Source organism: Phyllostomus hastatus, unplaced genomic scaffold, assembly GCF_019186645.2.
Source record: "Phyllostomus hastatus isolate PE091 unplaced genomic scaffold, TTU_PhHast_1.1 phas_scaffold_46, whole genome shotgun sequence".
Lineage (NCBI taxonomy): Eukaryota > Metazoa > Chordata > Mammalia > Chiroptera > Phyllostomidae > Phyllostomus > Phyllostomus hastatus.
This window is the reverse complement of record NW_025334032.1, coordinates 41,655,318-41,669,788: the sequence shown is the minus strand read 5'-3', so window position 1 is coordinate 41,669,788 and position 14,471 is coordinate 41,655,318.

Here is a 14,471-nt window from a genome sequence, read left to right as displayed (position 1 = left end):
ACATTTTTTGTTGTTTCTCGAGGTAAATAAGGATGGCTCAGACTTCAGATGGAATCAAGATGTTAGGAGAGGTGGGGGTTCTGTCCTTATTAAATAAGACGTGATCCTCCAGTTAGAGTGACTTCTTATTTTACCATTTGTTAGAAGATTGTAGCGTCTACCCCAGAGCTTCCTCAGAGCCCCGGCACAGCCCTGGCCGACGGCAGAGCCAGCCCGGCGGGGGCGTCCAGTGTCTCTGTCGGCTGCCCCGCCCGGTAACCTGGGTCATCGGAGGAGACAAGCTCTCAGAAGGCGCCCGATGCGCTGAGCGAGCGGTGCACAGGCGTCTCTGTCGTGTGCACTTGTCGTTAACGTGACATGTTGATTTAGCTCATCAAATCTGCTTCATGCATGAGGTTTCACAGCCGGTCTGCAGGGACTTTGTTTTCCTTTAAATACGCTCCTGTCTGGGCCTTGTTTCCTTATGAATACAGAATTTTGGGATGCAAACCAGAAAGTGTTGTGCACTGCTCTATATTCATCATTTTTAACATGTTTATTGACAAGAAAGCATTTCACAGCTTGACTGGGGTAGTTAAAAATAGGCTCGGGCTAGGAGCACTCAATATTGAAATAAATAATGTGATGGACTCTTCTTTAATGAAGTGCAAGAGACTCAAGGTGGCCAGAGAGAATTTAGCAAAGCCACTTAGAAGACGTGATGTTACCATGGATTATTATAAAGTCTCCACTTGAGGTGCTGCACGCAGGTACTGTGTCCATATGCGTGTATTTGACTGTATGTGACTTTGAATGGGGTTTCGTCTTGAGTGGCACATTACCCCGTGGGCAGTTGTTGTGAACGGCCCATAACACAGATCATTAAAGCACTGAAAAGGGCCCGTATTAAGCAACATAGCTTACCTTTTGTCAGTGGACTTCATTTTGGAGAAATTCTGGGAACAGAAGGAAAACAATCTTTCCCGTGGTACCACTCTCATCTTCTGACGCAGAAGTTCCCGATTGCCAGCTTCTAGCCGTGTTTCTCTCCTGAAGGGAGAAACCAGAAAATATAAGGAGGTGTCAAAAATAGTTTCCAAAGCACAGTCAGAGAGAAAGCATTCAGTGTTCACTGGGTTTGCCTTCTTCTCCTTCGAGATGTCTTCCCTCATTTGTTTTACATTTCCGTTTGAATGTTGGTAATGAGGAATGTTAATAACAAAAAAGAGAACACATTACTTTCATAAGTTGGATAGAGGAAGAGACTAAAACTAAGATTTATGAGGCACCCACTCTACTTAAGGCGGTATATTTCCTGACGCACGTAAAAATACTTCATTAACTTCCCACAAAACCTTATGAAACAGGTCAGATTATGTTCCTCTTACAGATGAGATCAATAAAACCTGAAAAAAATTACAAGATTTGCTCAAGGTGTCTCATCTAGTAAGGGGCAAACCACAGACAGACATCAGAACTGTCTGATGCCATTGTGTTAAAAAAATGTGCCTTATGCAAAGTTTCTTTCCTTATCACTTGCACATACACTAAAAGAATAATTAGGTGTGATATGATATCTTGCACTTGTACAATGACAGTATCTTAAAAAAACACTTTCCCAAAATTGGCTCCCAGAAATAATGTCGGGAGGGATTTTGGTATTTTTTCTGATGAGGGCATTGGACAAACTATCTTTGTCAAGAACTCCCTGAAGTTAGGCCCTGCTGAAGGCTGGTCTTCCTCGCTTTGCATTCCAAACCAAGCCATTTCCTCTACGCCATTCCACTCCGAGACTGTACTGAAGCCCGTCTTTTCAATTGCAAAACACTCAGCCTTTCCTTGGCATCACATTCTCTCTGTGCTAAGCTTTTCCCAGTTCGGAATATGAAAGTTCTGGGTAGGAGGGAATTGGCATAGAGGGCATATTTATTTATACCTCAACACGCTTTAAAATGTGCAGTCATTTCTGGACGCCGCATATTTTAGTTGCTTCTGGAATGCAATCTTGCTTTAGTCACAGTTTTGACTTGACCGAAACATTCCTTGCCCAGTATCAGATGTTGAAAGACAATTCAAATTACTTATCATGGCAATGACTTGTAAAAGAAAATTATAGTTTAAATCATGTATTTAAAAAGTAGACCTTTTAAGAATCATTAGTTTTCATGGGCAGTTTTAATTATTTTGATCTCACTTTTCAGCCCAGAAATCCTTTGCACTGCCAAGTTATACCTTCAGGAAATAAATGAAATATCATTATACATTTATATTGCTTGAAAATTAATGATATCACCAACACTTATGACCTAATTTCTTTTGAGGTGTTAACCCATTGTAATGTCTTAATTTGAAATGAAAGGCTTTTTAAACATTTGCTTCAAGGTATACAATTAAAGTGGGGTTTTTCCCATGTGCTGTATACATTTATGTGTGGCACCCCAAAGAAAAGAGTCATAATGCAAATGAGTATTTTATACTCATAAACAAAAATTTGTATTTTACTCCCACCTTAATTCAAGTTTTCTACTTCATTTAGAGTATCTTCAATTTCTTTTTTTTTCTGGCAAGAACTTTTGAAATCGAATTTTAAAGCAATTGTCAAATATACAATACAGGACTCCTAAGTATAGACACCAGGCTGTGCATTACATCACAGAACACATTTATCTTACAACTGAAATGCTCCTTCCGACCCCCTTTACTGACTCCCCGAACCCCTCATCTCCTTCCTCTGGCAACCACCGACCTGTTTCCTGTTTCTGTGCACTTGTCTTACATGTAAGATTCCACAACTGAGATGGTACACTATTGTTTCACTTAGCACAATGTCCTCAGGGTTCACTCACGTATCACTATCACGTAGCAGGATTTCCTCCGCTATATGCACAGTTCAATACTATCCCGTGCAACTACACCACTCTTTCTTTACCCGTTCCTCTGTCAGTGGGCGCTTGCTTAGGTGGCTTCCTTATCAGGAATGTCTTATATAATGTTGTACTGAACATAAATGTGCAGGTATCCCTTTGAGATAATGATTTCATTGCCTTCACACACACGTGTGCACACACACACAGACACACACATATCTGGAGGTAGGAGTTCTGGATCACATGGTAGTTCTGCTTTTAATTTTTTGAGAAATTTCCATACTATTTCCCACCGTGGTGATGCCGTCTTCGTTCCCACCACCAGTGCAGAGGGTTCCCTTTTCCCCGCATCCTCACTGGCACTTGTTATTTCTTGTCTTTTTCTTAAAAACCATTCCAACAGGTGTATGGTGATACCTCATTGGGGTTTTGATTTGCATTTCCTTGGTGACTAGTAATGTTACATGGCTTTTTATATGCCTGTTGGTATATAAAAATTTAAATAGCATTTTGGACAAATTTTTATTCAGATCCTTTACCTATTTTTTAAATGGGATCGCTTGTTTATTTTTCTATTGAGCTGCACGAGTGCCTTATATATTTAGGGCATTAACCTCTTATCAGACATGAGGTTTGCAAATGTTTTCTCCCTTTCTGTAGGTTGCCTTTTCATCTTGTTTCAATGTGCAGGTGAATAAGCAATATCATCTACATGATGAACACATTGCCTCAACCCCAGATTAAGGACGCGCCCAGCCGCACTGTGGAGACGCTGTGAGGAATTGCTCTTATTATTATTTACTGCCTTTGAATGACTCCTATGAAACAGTCTGCCCTTTTATTTATTTTTTCTGGTTTTTCATCACCATCTCAAAATTGGTATGATTACACACTCTTACATAGGAGAGACAGAAACTGAAATGTAGCAAAAATCTTGACTTAGATTGCACACCACAACTGTGTGAGATCAGGGGTTCATTTCGGGGCTGGTTTGGCTCAAAAGTTGATCCTTTTACTCTATATCATGATTCCTGGAAAAATAATGAAGTTGTCATAGTTGAACTTATTGTGGCATTTTCTACCTTTTTAGTAGGTTTTTTCACGGTCCACTGAGCCAGAATTGGGTTCAAGAAAGAAATGTGCCTTAGCATTAAGCTTTAAAAAATATAATGTGTGGGTTTATTTTAAAAACAATAAAAAAATCTGTGAGAGAACAATGAATGGTTAATATATTATACAGCTTTCAACACATAATTGAATGGGTTTGGAGTTGGACTTCTCAGCATTGAAGTTGCTTATTTAACGTGTCAATTCTTAAAAAGGTAATTATTTTATTTCCATCAAATAGTGTCCACGCATATGTTGTTCAGTATTGGAGTTTTCATTATGAGCTACTTGCTGGTATTTGAGGACATGCATCCCCCAGTCTGCATGGTCCGTTTCGTCTCTGCGCCTCTGTCTCCAGCCCCGCTGTGCTACCCTGGCAGCAGTGGGGCCTGCATTCCCACAGCCACGTGAGGCAGTGGCTGGTCACGTTCCAGGACTTAGGAAGAATTGAAAATGTTGCGTAACTTTTCTGTTGTTCTTTAATATTATTTTTGGTTTGTTTTTTACTGTGATGATTTGCTTTGGTTTTTAATCTCCAAGGGCCTGTGAATCTCCTGCTGTTACCCATGCACCCCGAACCCTACGCTTCACTAAATGTCCATCAGAAACCGAAGTGGTGGGGAATGGATTCATGTGACACCTCTGGACAAAATAGCAAAAGCATTCCAATATTTGACCTCTCTGCAACGTTTGAAATACCTTCCTCGGTTAAATGCATTTCGGAACCCACCGCCTGCAACCTGGAGGAGGCGGAATGATGGCCTCCAAAACGCACTGTATATCCGGGGTCGAGGACTTCGCGGGTGTTGGTGGCAGAGTGTCCTTCGCAAATGTCATTAAGGGCCTTGAGGTGAGGCGGTCATTCCGACTTGTGCTCCCATGTACAGTGTGCACCCATGTTTTTGGCTCAAACTTTCAGGGGAAAACATCTTTCGTTTTAATGCAATTTTTATTCATATCTATTTAAAAACAAGATTGATGATCATATTCCAGGGTACTTATTTTGCATATGGATATTGTTATTGCTTTCCAACACTTTTAGTGCGTAAGCATACATAAAATAATTAAAAACATTTACATAGGTACACAATTAGTACTACCCAGGCATAACGCGCATCCTTATTTTTCCTCTAAAAATTTGGGCAAAAAGTGCGCATCATACAAGGCAAAATATGATAAGTGGAGGGCCTAAGCACGTGCATCCTCAAAAAGCAGAGACCTTTCCCAGCTGTAGACAGTAAGAGCTAGGCCTCCACTAGGCCAGTCAGAGACACGTGATGTTGCCAGATTTGAAGGCGGAAGGGGAGGAGCACAGGCCAGGTCAGGCAGGAGACCTGGAGAAGCCAGAAACAGCAGGGAAACAGATTTCCCCCTGGGGCTAGAGGAAAGGAATACAACCACGCTGAAACCTTGGTTTTGGCCCAGTATGGCCCGTTTTGGACTTCTAACCTGCAGAACTGGAGGAAAATAAATGTAAAGTATTAAGGCACCGAGGGTATTGATCCCTTGCAAGGATGACACTTTTATATACCTTAATCACTCATTTCTTGAATTTCCTAAATTGTTCAGTTGTATTATAACCTCCCTAGTTCAATAAGGTGGACCCTTTGCTGCTGCTCCTCTGTGTTCCTCTTCCAGAAAAATCATAGGCAACCAACCATTTCCAGCACCCAAATACAGCTGGTCTTTGCCATTTTCACTGTTACTGAAGTGCTCCAGCGCCTCGCGATTCTCTGCCTAAACTGCTGAAGTAAAGCACGGGACAACGTTCTCCAGTGAATGAAATGACTGCCTTTTAAACCGAATGTCTCCCGTCCATGATGGGCCAAGAGGCGTGACTATCGTGTGTGCAGCAAGTGGAGTGGTGTCTCACCGTGGGTTCTATTCTCTTCCCTATTCTCTTCCCCCTTTATTCTCCAAGGGAAGAAAAAAGTTGGGCCAATAGTGGGCAACCTCACAGGTGATGGAGTTCAGGTTTCAAGATATCGTGCGGATTAGGGTCGGCAGGTGTGAGTGATTAGACACAGGTGTGCATTGGCAGGATCACCCATAATTTTGTTACTATTGCTTATTTCTTTCTTTTTTTTTAAAGATTTTAATTTTTTTATTTATTTAATTTTTAGGGAGGGAGATAGAGAGAGAGAGGGAGGGAGGGATGGAGGGAGAGAAACATCAATGTGCGGTTGCTGGGGGCTGTGGCCTGCAACCCAGGAATGTACCCTGGCTGGGAATCGAACCTGGGACACTTTGGTTCCCAGCCCGTGCTCAATCCACTGAGCTATGCCAGCCAGGGCACTATTGCTTATTTCTTATTGTTACTCTTTATTCCTTATAGATGGATGAGCGCTCACCCACACAACATTCCTCTGTCATTACTTTCCGGCTGGGAAGGCCTCCTCCAGACACTGCTTCCGTACGAACCCGGTACTGCGGTTCTAATTGCACCGTTCCATGCAGGATTTAAGCAAAGCTATGCAAACTGTCACAGGGAACTCTGAAAAATTAAAATGTTCATAATTTTTATGAATAATTGCCTAATTTGCACATTCTGGGGCTTCATTTGAATGCCGTACTGATTATTCAAGCCTTTGGATAATTCACCTGTAGACCTGCCCCACTACCCTGACAATCGGAGGAGTCTGCTGGTCCCCGAGAGCTGTCCTGTGACAACGTTACAGACTCAGACTGGGGGTGCAAGAGTCTAGCAACCATTTGCAGGAAGAAATGGACATGAAGAGGAGCGCCTGCAGAAAATTAATTGACAAATTTCTGTTTCAGGTGACCTTTGTGAAAACACACACACAGACAGATACCTTTGCCGTAGCATTTTCCCACTGATCTTCTTCTGTCTGGTGACCTGAAGAACACTATGAATACAGATGTAAAAGGCTTCATCTAACAGAATCAAGATGAAAAAACCTGACAGCGATAATTTGACTATATGAAATATAATCAGACTTTTCATTCACTAATAGAAGTCTTACATGCTACTTGAACTTTTGTGAAGAGCCAATCTTATTGTAAGGCTTTGCTGAGAAAGATCGTCAAATGATCAAGACCAGTGAATTCGTATGCAGAGCCAAAGACATCCAGATGTCTGTCTGTTCCCATCCCCAAAGTACCCTCCTGTTTTCCTTTGGGCTTTCCCACTAATCTTCCCATCTCCTAGATGCCCCTGCATCTTAGTAGAGCAGGGACACGCTTGCTCCATTAACCATCTCCATTCCGCCACAAAAATGTAACTCTCTTCTACATTGTGCTGAGATCTTTCACTGGTATCATCATCCAGATCAGCAGTGAAGGCTAGAAGCTCTTCAGTTAGATACCAGGGGCTGAATCATGGGGGGGTGTTGGCAATACTAGTTCCTATGTGCATATTTAGCTGAGAAATTAATGAGAAAATGTATATTAGAAACTATCCGTCTACACGGCATGCACTAAGAGATAAAGTGATCTATTATTTTCTTTATTAATGTTTCCCCGTGTTGCCTTTCAGCTCTAGTTTGTATCATATGTTCCAGATCTAATCTATTTTGTATGTGGAAGTTGCCTTAAGGAATGGCCACCTCTTCTTTCTTAGCAGGCCTGGCTTCTCACTGACCATCGTATTTACCTGGGCACTTTCTAAAAATAGACAGTCTCAGCCTTCCTCTCCACCCATGACCTCTCCAATTCTGATTTAGTTTGTCCTGGATGCGGACTCTACATTTTTAAAAAGGCTCACAGTTGAGTTTCATGAACCAACTTATTCGGAACCCATTGTTCTAAGTCACAATTACTCAACCTGGGCCTCAGGGACCCCACACATCCTGCATGTGTTTGCAAAACCTTGAGGTTCACATTTTTAAATTTCCTAGGAAAAAGTTTATCAAGTTTCCCCTCTCAAAACATGAAAACAATATTCTAAATTCACTCCTTTCACCTAGAGGCAGGCCAAGAGAGAGCCACATATCCTGAGTGTATGACTTTGACATGCAGTATGAAATGTGGTCACTAAATGTCGACTTGGAGGGGGTCATAGTTTATGAATCATGAGAAGTAATTGATTTTAATTTTGTGAAAGGGAAACAATTTTAGTTTTAGCAGAACTAAATGTAAAGGTTGATATAATATTTCTTTATTTTACTATGTAGATCTATACAAATGCACCTTTCATTATTCATATATGTATACTTAAAATATTAAATATAAATTTTTGAGAGTGGAAAATACTATATATAATTTAAAGTACACTGTGCCAACATCTTAGATAAATAATTAATAGCATCACGCTTTCTATATTTGTTTCTATTATTTGGGAGTTTTCTTTCTTTGTGAATTTCTACAAGAAAACATAAAGAGTTCTATTGGGGTTCCAAGTTCTGGTCTGCAGAGCAAGTGGGAGTTAATCTTGAAAGTCCAAGTAGTTTCTATAGAAACCTAGGCCTAGTATGTTGACAGTAGCTGAAAAACTAACTTTTTGTCTATATACTTTTCTTACAAAGTAGTAGGCAGGCATTATTTCATGAGCAGAAATAGGTGACCAGGATTGCATATTTATCTGGGGAGGAGCTGAAACAAGGAGAGAATGGAGGATCAATACCTAATCTCAGAGACAGTGAGAGGTCAGCTTGTAAACTTTGGTGATGTTGACCACCTCAGGGCCAAAGACACATCATCTCAGAGCACTGGCACTTAAACCTGCATCATCTCTGGTCCCTGTGGCTCTAGCCTCATCAACTGCAGACCCTCCGAAACTGTCCTTCTTGGACTGTACATCTTCTTCATCAACATTGACTCCATAAAAGTCTACTGTACCTACTGAGTATGTTCTACATACATTACCATGTTACAGTCTCTTTTGTCTTGTCATAAACAGACCAATGTCAATGAGAGACACTAAGAAATGGAGACACAGAAGGCACTACAGAAACAGAAGGGAAGGGGCCCAAAGATATTGGGAAGACAGAGACAGAGAGAGAGAGAGTGAGAGAGAGAGAGAGAGAGAGAGAGAGAGAACGCATGTGCATGATGGGGGAAAGAGAAAGTCATCTCAGCAAGCAAGAAAGATGCAGAAAAGTTGAGAAGATAGGGAGAAAATTAAAGAAGAAAGAGAGGTAGAAACAGTACCTGCATTCCATAGGGACTACCATTGAAAAGCAGGAAAGGACAGCTGCTACAATTTTGCTGGCATCTAGCCATGCTCGTGTAAATATTTTTGAGGAAAGAAGGATACGGAATAAATGTCATGGCTCTAATCATACGAATGCCATTATTTCATGTGCATCTATGGCTGGGAGCAAGTCTCTTCTTCATTTTATTTGAGAATTTGGCTTATAATGTGCAGTGATCCATCATCCGTAAGAGAAATGTGCAGAAAGATAAATTGTACAGTAGTCTGACAAATCTTATTACAGCAACATATAGAAGAGGAAAAATTAACAGCTAATCCATTATAAATGTCAAAGCCACAGTACCACTTTCTTCATAACTATTGTATTTCCATTTCTTTCTCATTAATTCTCAGTCCTTATGAATCAGTTTTCATTGGTTGGTCAGCCATGTACATCCAGGAACTCCTAATGAAATATGTACCTACTGCTATTAATTTAAGAATATTATTGCAAAAAGTCAGTAAAATTTTTGTTTCTTTCTGAGAAAAAGGACAAATGCATACATACAATTAATTACATTGGTCTTTTAAGTTAGAGTAGGGGTGGGAAACCAATTTTTTTTTTAAATTGAGATTATGTGAATTATCAGAACTAGAAAAGACAGGTACAATATATTTACTAAATACTTTAAGGAGATAGATTGTTAGACAATGACCTAAGGTTGTCTACTTATAGAAGATGCTTATTAATTATATCTTTTGTTTCTTTCTATACAATTGTTTTCTCCCCTATTTTTTAGGATTTGTTGATAAATCACTTATATCCTATACGTGTGAGGGTATGACAGAAGAAGGAAAACTCAATCACAATTTCTGCAAGTATCGCGCATTAAAGAGAGTTGTAAATATTTTGCTGCTCCTTCCACCGAGAATGTAATTTTAACTCTATTCAATTTTATTCTATTTAACTTTTAGTTTTTATTCGATTCAAGGCTGGCCTCAGTGACTTGCATGCCCGGTAGAAAAGGACAGAGGTTCTGCTGTCCCGGTTAGGGACTGGCTTTTACGAGGACTCGCGGCATCTTCACTCCTTCCCAAGAGCCGTGAATGAGTATGTCGGAGGGGGAAGCCCCGGAAAACTGGAATTATCTTCTGGAGGGCCAGCCCCTTGCAGTACAGGTTTTCCCTGCTAGGTGAGTGTTCCAGGAATGCATCTGTATCAGTGTGCCAGCTGGCGTTGTGGTGAGAGGCTGCGTTTGGTTTCAGTGAAACTTTCTTTTTAAGACTCAACATGTTTGCTCATTTCATGATGAGTGGTTTATGAGCACACTCTCCCACATCCCACTGAGTGTTCAGCCGTTTCTGTCCCAAAGGTCATGACCCCTGTGCCCCACCCTCCCTGTTCACCTGACCTCACGCCGAGTGGCTTCTTCCCCCCCAGATGAAAAAAGTCCTCAGAGGGAAACATCTTGCCAATGTGGAATAGGTGAGACAAGAAACAGCAGAAGCACTAGAAGGCATCAAAATCATCGAGTTCAAAAACTGTTTTGAGCAGCAGGAAAAAAATCTCAATAGATATATTGCATCATATAGAGAGTACTTGGAAGACGACTGAAATGTAAACATATATGAATGAATACACAAGCTTTTATAAATAAATCCCAGGGTCTTGGGGTCCCCCTTATAAGGCCCACTACCCTGAGGCCATCATTCAATGAGGAAGTGCAAACTACATGGATACTCCACGTGACCTCCCCCCCCCCCCGCCCCCCGCTGGCAGCGCCCCATCGGAGGCAGGTCTTGCAACCACCCTCTCAGAGGGCACAGAGAGGGGCGTGGAGCCATCCTGGACCACTCAGACCAGGTGGTCATCCAGCCAAATGTCACCAAAGAGTCTCTGTTCACCCCCCTTGGAACAGGAGCTGTGCCCAGCAGCGCTTGGCCCAAAGAGGCGACATACAAAGTTGTAAGATATAAGAAACGTCTTCTTTAAGCTCCAGTGTTTTTTATGGCAGTTGTTATAGTGGGCTGGATACATGGAGATTACACACAAGAAGTTTTTCTTTTCCTTTTTCCTGCCCCTGCTGGAGTGGTTAGAAGGAGTTTATGTGAAGGTAAAGGCACCCACGGACTAAAGTGTGATGAACTGATTTGGGCTTTTGTGCTCTTACAACATAAGCTAGTTTGAGTTTGTTTTTAGTGTTTGTGACTTTAATGAATATGGCTTGCAAACCATCCTGATAACCAGTGAAAACTTCAAATTTGCTAACAGTCCTCTAGTAGCTAGAACTTCCAATGTCCAGAGTTTATAAATACATCAATCAAAAGAACACATTTAGGGGTATTTTGCTGCCACAAATAACTTGGAAGTTGCATGGAATATCCAAGTCCTTCAAGAAGATAAAAAGGCTGATGGAAAGAAAGCCCGCAGACTGTGCCTTTCCTGGCCGTCCTGTAATTTCACTGCCCTCGTTTTAGTCCTTGCTCGGTCATTTCCAGCTCCTTTGGTGACATTTCTTCATTTTTCCTTCCATTGTTACGTCTTAATGTTCTATTCTTGTTCGGGCTCTGCAGAGATTGTTTTCCTCCTCGTGATTTCTCTACTTCTCTCCTCTATGTGGCCACGTAGCTTTTACAGCTCAGTTCCCAACCCTCCATCAGTGGTTCTGCCTTCTCCTACCCACTTTCAACAAGCTGCTTACTGCAGTTTTCAGTAATTCCTATCACTTGCCTAAAATAATGACCTAAAACCAAGCACATTTTAATGTAACTTTATGTCTCTTTCCTGTCTGTCTCTGACCTCTGCTACTTTTCACTTGATAGAAAGGCCAGACTAGTATTTTATAGCACAAATGCTCTTTTGGTTTTCCTGCCCAAGTGAGATTCCTAGAGTGTGTGGAGTATGGAGGCCAAATATGTTTGGCTGTGGTTAAGAAATGAGAGTTCAAACTTGTCCATGAACAGTCAGGGTGATGAGAGAGATTTAAACAAGACTAAACATGTAGATTTGATAGAATGGAGTGACCTCATAAATAGTGAATGGTGAGGGCTCAAGCCAAAATGGCATCAAAGCAGGTGCTTAGTTCTGACCTAGGCTGTGTGGACAGTCCTGTTATTTTCCAAAGTTGGGACGATGAGGCTAGGATCAGGCATTAGAAAGAAAATAGTGTGTAGGTATAGTCCCATCCCTGTGTTGGCATCCAAGGTTAGAAAACAGTCCTGGAAAAGGCTAAGTAGAAGAGGAAAGAGAAGGATCAAATGGAAGTAACTTGGATTGTACATGGATCTATTCCTACAATCTCCCATCTCTGTGACAATCTCATCATTGTATTCATTAGTAAACTGAGTCTCGAAAAGGAATAAATCCCTTTAAATCAGTTCAGCTTGCACAAGTCAAAGATGGGAAAGCTGGGAATCAAACCCATTTAACCTAGAAAACGTTGTTTTAAAATTACACCCGGATGTAACCTAGGTAGGTTGACATGACTCACAAAAGTGGGGCCTCAGTTATCACTGACCCACGCGGAAGGAATCCTGGTATCAAATCATGCGGGGATTTCTCAGGGATCCTGAATCACGTCTCTCTCACTACTTCCTTTTCCCAGTTTCTGTGAAATTATGATACAATCCAACCCCTCAAAAGCATGTTTCAAGAGCAAAAGGGAGGCGTGGTGTTGTATGGACTTCAGTTCGAAATTTGCTTGTGTCCTACAGTGAAAATGCTTCACTTACAAGTGAGAATAATTAGAAAAAAAAAAAAACCACTTACACTATCATGTAAGAACTTACTAATAAAATGACTGAAAACGCACCTCAACTGATCAATTTTTACATTGGTGTTGTGTTTAAAGGATAGCTTTAAATCACCACATTAAGATCAAAAAATATATTTTATATCTGAAAAAAACATGTCAGACTACAAGATTGAACCTCATAATTTAAAAATAACAAAACAGGATATTCTGTGTGCTCCATTTGGCCGAATACGAATGAATTTAGATTAGTTAGGCTCCTGTCATGAATCCTGTTAGGAGGTTTTATAATGTACTATTAAGAAAGAATTGTTCGTTTCAATTTGTCTAGGCTTAAATACAATACAAGAAGATAAACATTAAATTATAGCTGGAGATTTCTCTTTCAGAGAAGTTTTATTTTTTCAATTTATATGTAAATTTACATCTAAAGTAGAATGCATCTATAAACAAAAACAGGAAAGGTTTAGTATGAACTTGAAACATAACTTTAGACAGAGTGATATCCGTATCTCAAGTAAAAACAAAATACTTGAAATAGGACTTCAGAATCTTATAGAAATGTGACGTGGATAACAGTGCACAATGTGGAAATGGGTAAGCAAAAATAATTTGTCATCTCCTTTTACATAATTTATTATTTAAAGTTCACATTGCAATGTGCCTAAGTATTATACTCAAGAGCAGTATAGGTCTGATTCTGGAAACCTAATAATATAAGTTTTTGATACCTTACTCTAGTTGTTATGTGAATATTTTTTTCAGACATCACTCTGTTTTATTTCAGTCTAAAATTCAGTGTTTCTGCATCCAAGCCAGGCAGTCTGGTTGCTGTGTTTCCCTCCATCTTCCCTTGTCCACTCCCATGGTCCTTTTGCCTTAATGATCGAAAGCATTTTGGAACTTTTCAGATTTATTTTATTTAATTATTTTTTTAAATTTTCATAATGGTAGAATGGACTTAGATTATTGTCAGGACATTTAGAGTTTTCAGAGAATTTATCTGACACCAATTGGCATGTTAAGAGGTCATGGTAAAAATAAATAAATGAATAAACTTCTAGTAAGCACAATGTACAGCATGATAAATAAAGAACTTTTACGAAAGAATAAAAATCTCCAGAATCTAAGTCACATCCAAATTATGAAACCTCTGATTCAGTTGTAAGAAAATCACTGCATTCTGCTACATTGAAGATATTTTCTTTTAATTCAGCTAGGTAGTTATATATATATATATGCACACACATATATATATGCACACACACACACACACACACACACACACTCATTTTGGAGATCGGGTAAATTGTCCTATGGGGCATCAGACCCCCCCAGCTCCCCCAGGAGCTTTGCCCTGCTGGGAAGCCCAAGTAAAAGACACAGACCAGTCCTGGATAGGTAGGTCTTCAGTCTCAACTCCTAATTCAAGAATGTATCAGATCTGCCTTTCTCCCTCCCTCCTTCCCCCCATCCGTCCCTCCCACCCTTCCTTCCTTTCTTCCTTCCTTCCTCTCTTTTCTCCTCTTTCTCTCTCCCTTTCATCTTTTAAGTTTCTGTCCTTATTGCATTATCTTTTGGAGTATGGCTGGACCGGATTAGCGGAATCCACCTGAACTTGTGATATTTTACTTAATTGTCTCTGAGTTTTTGTCTTGTTTTTGTTTTTCAGTG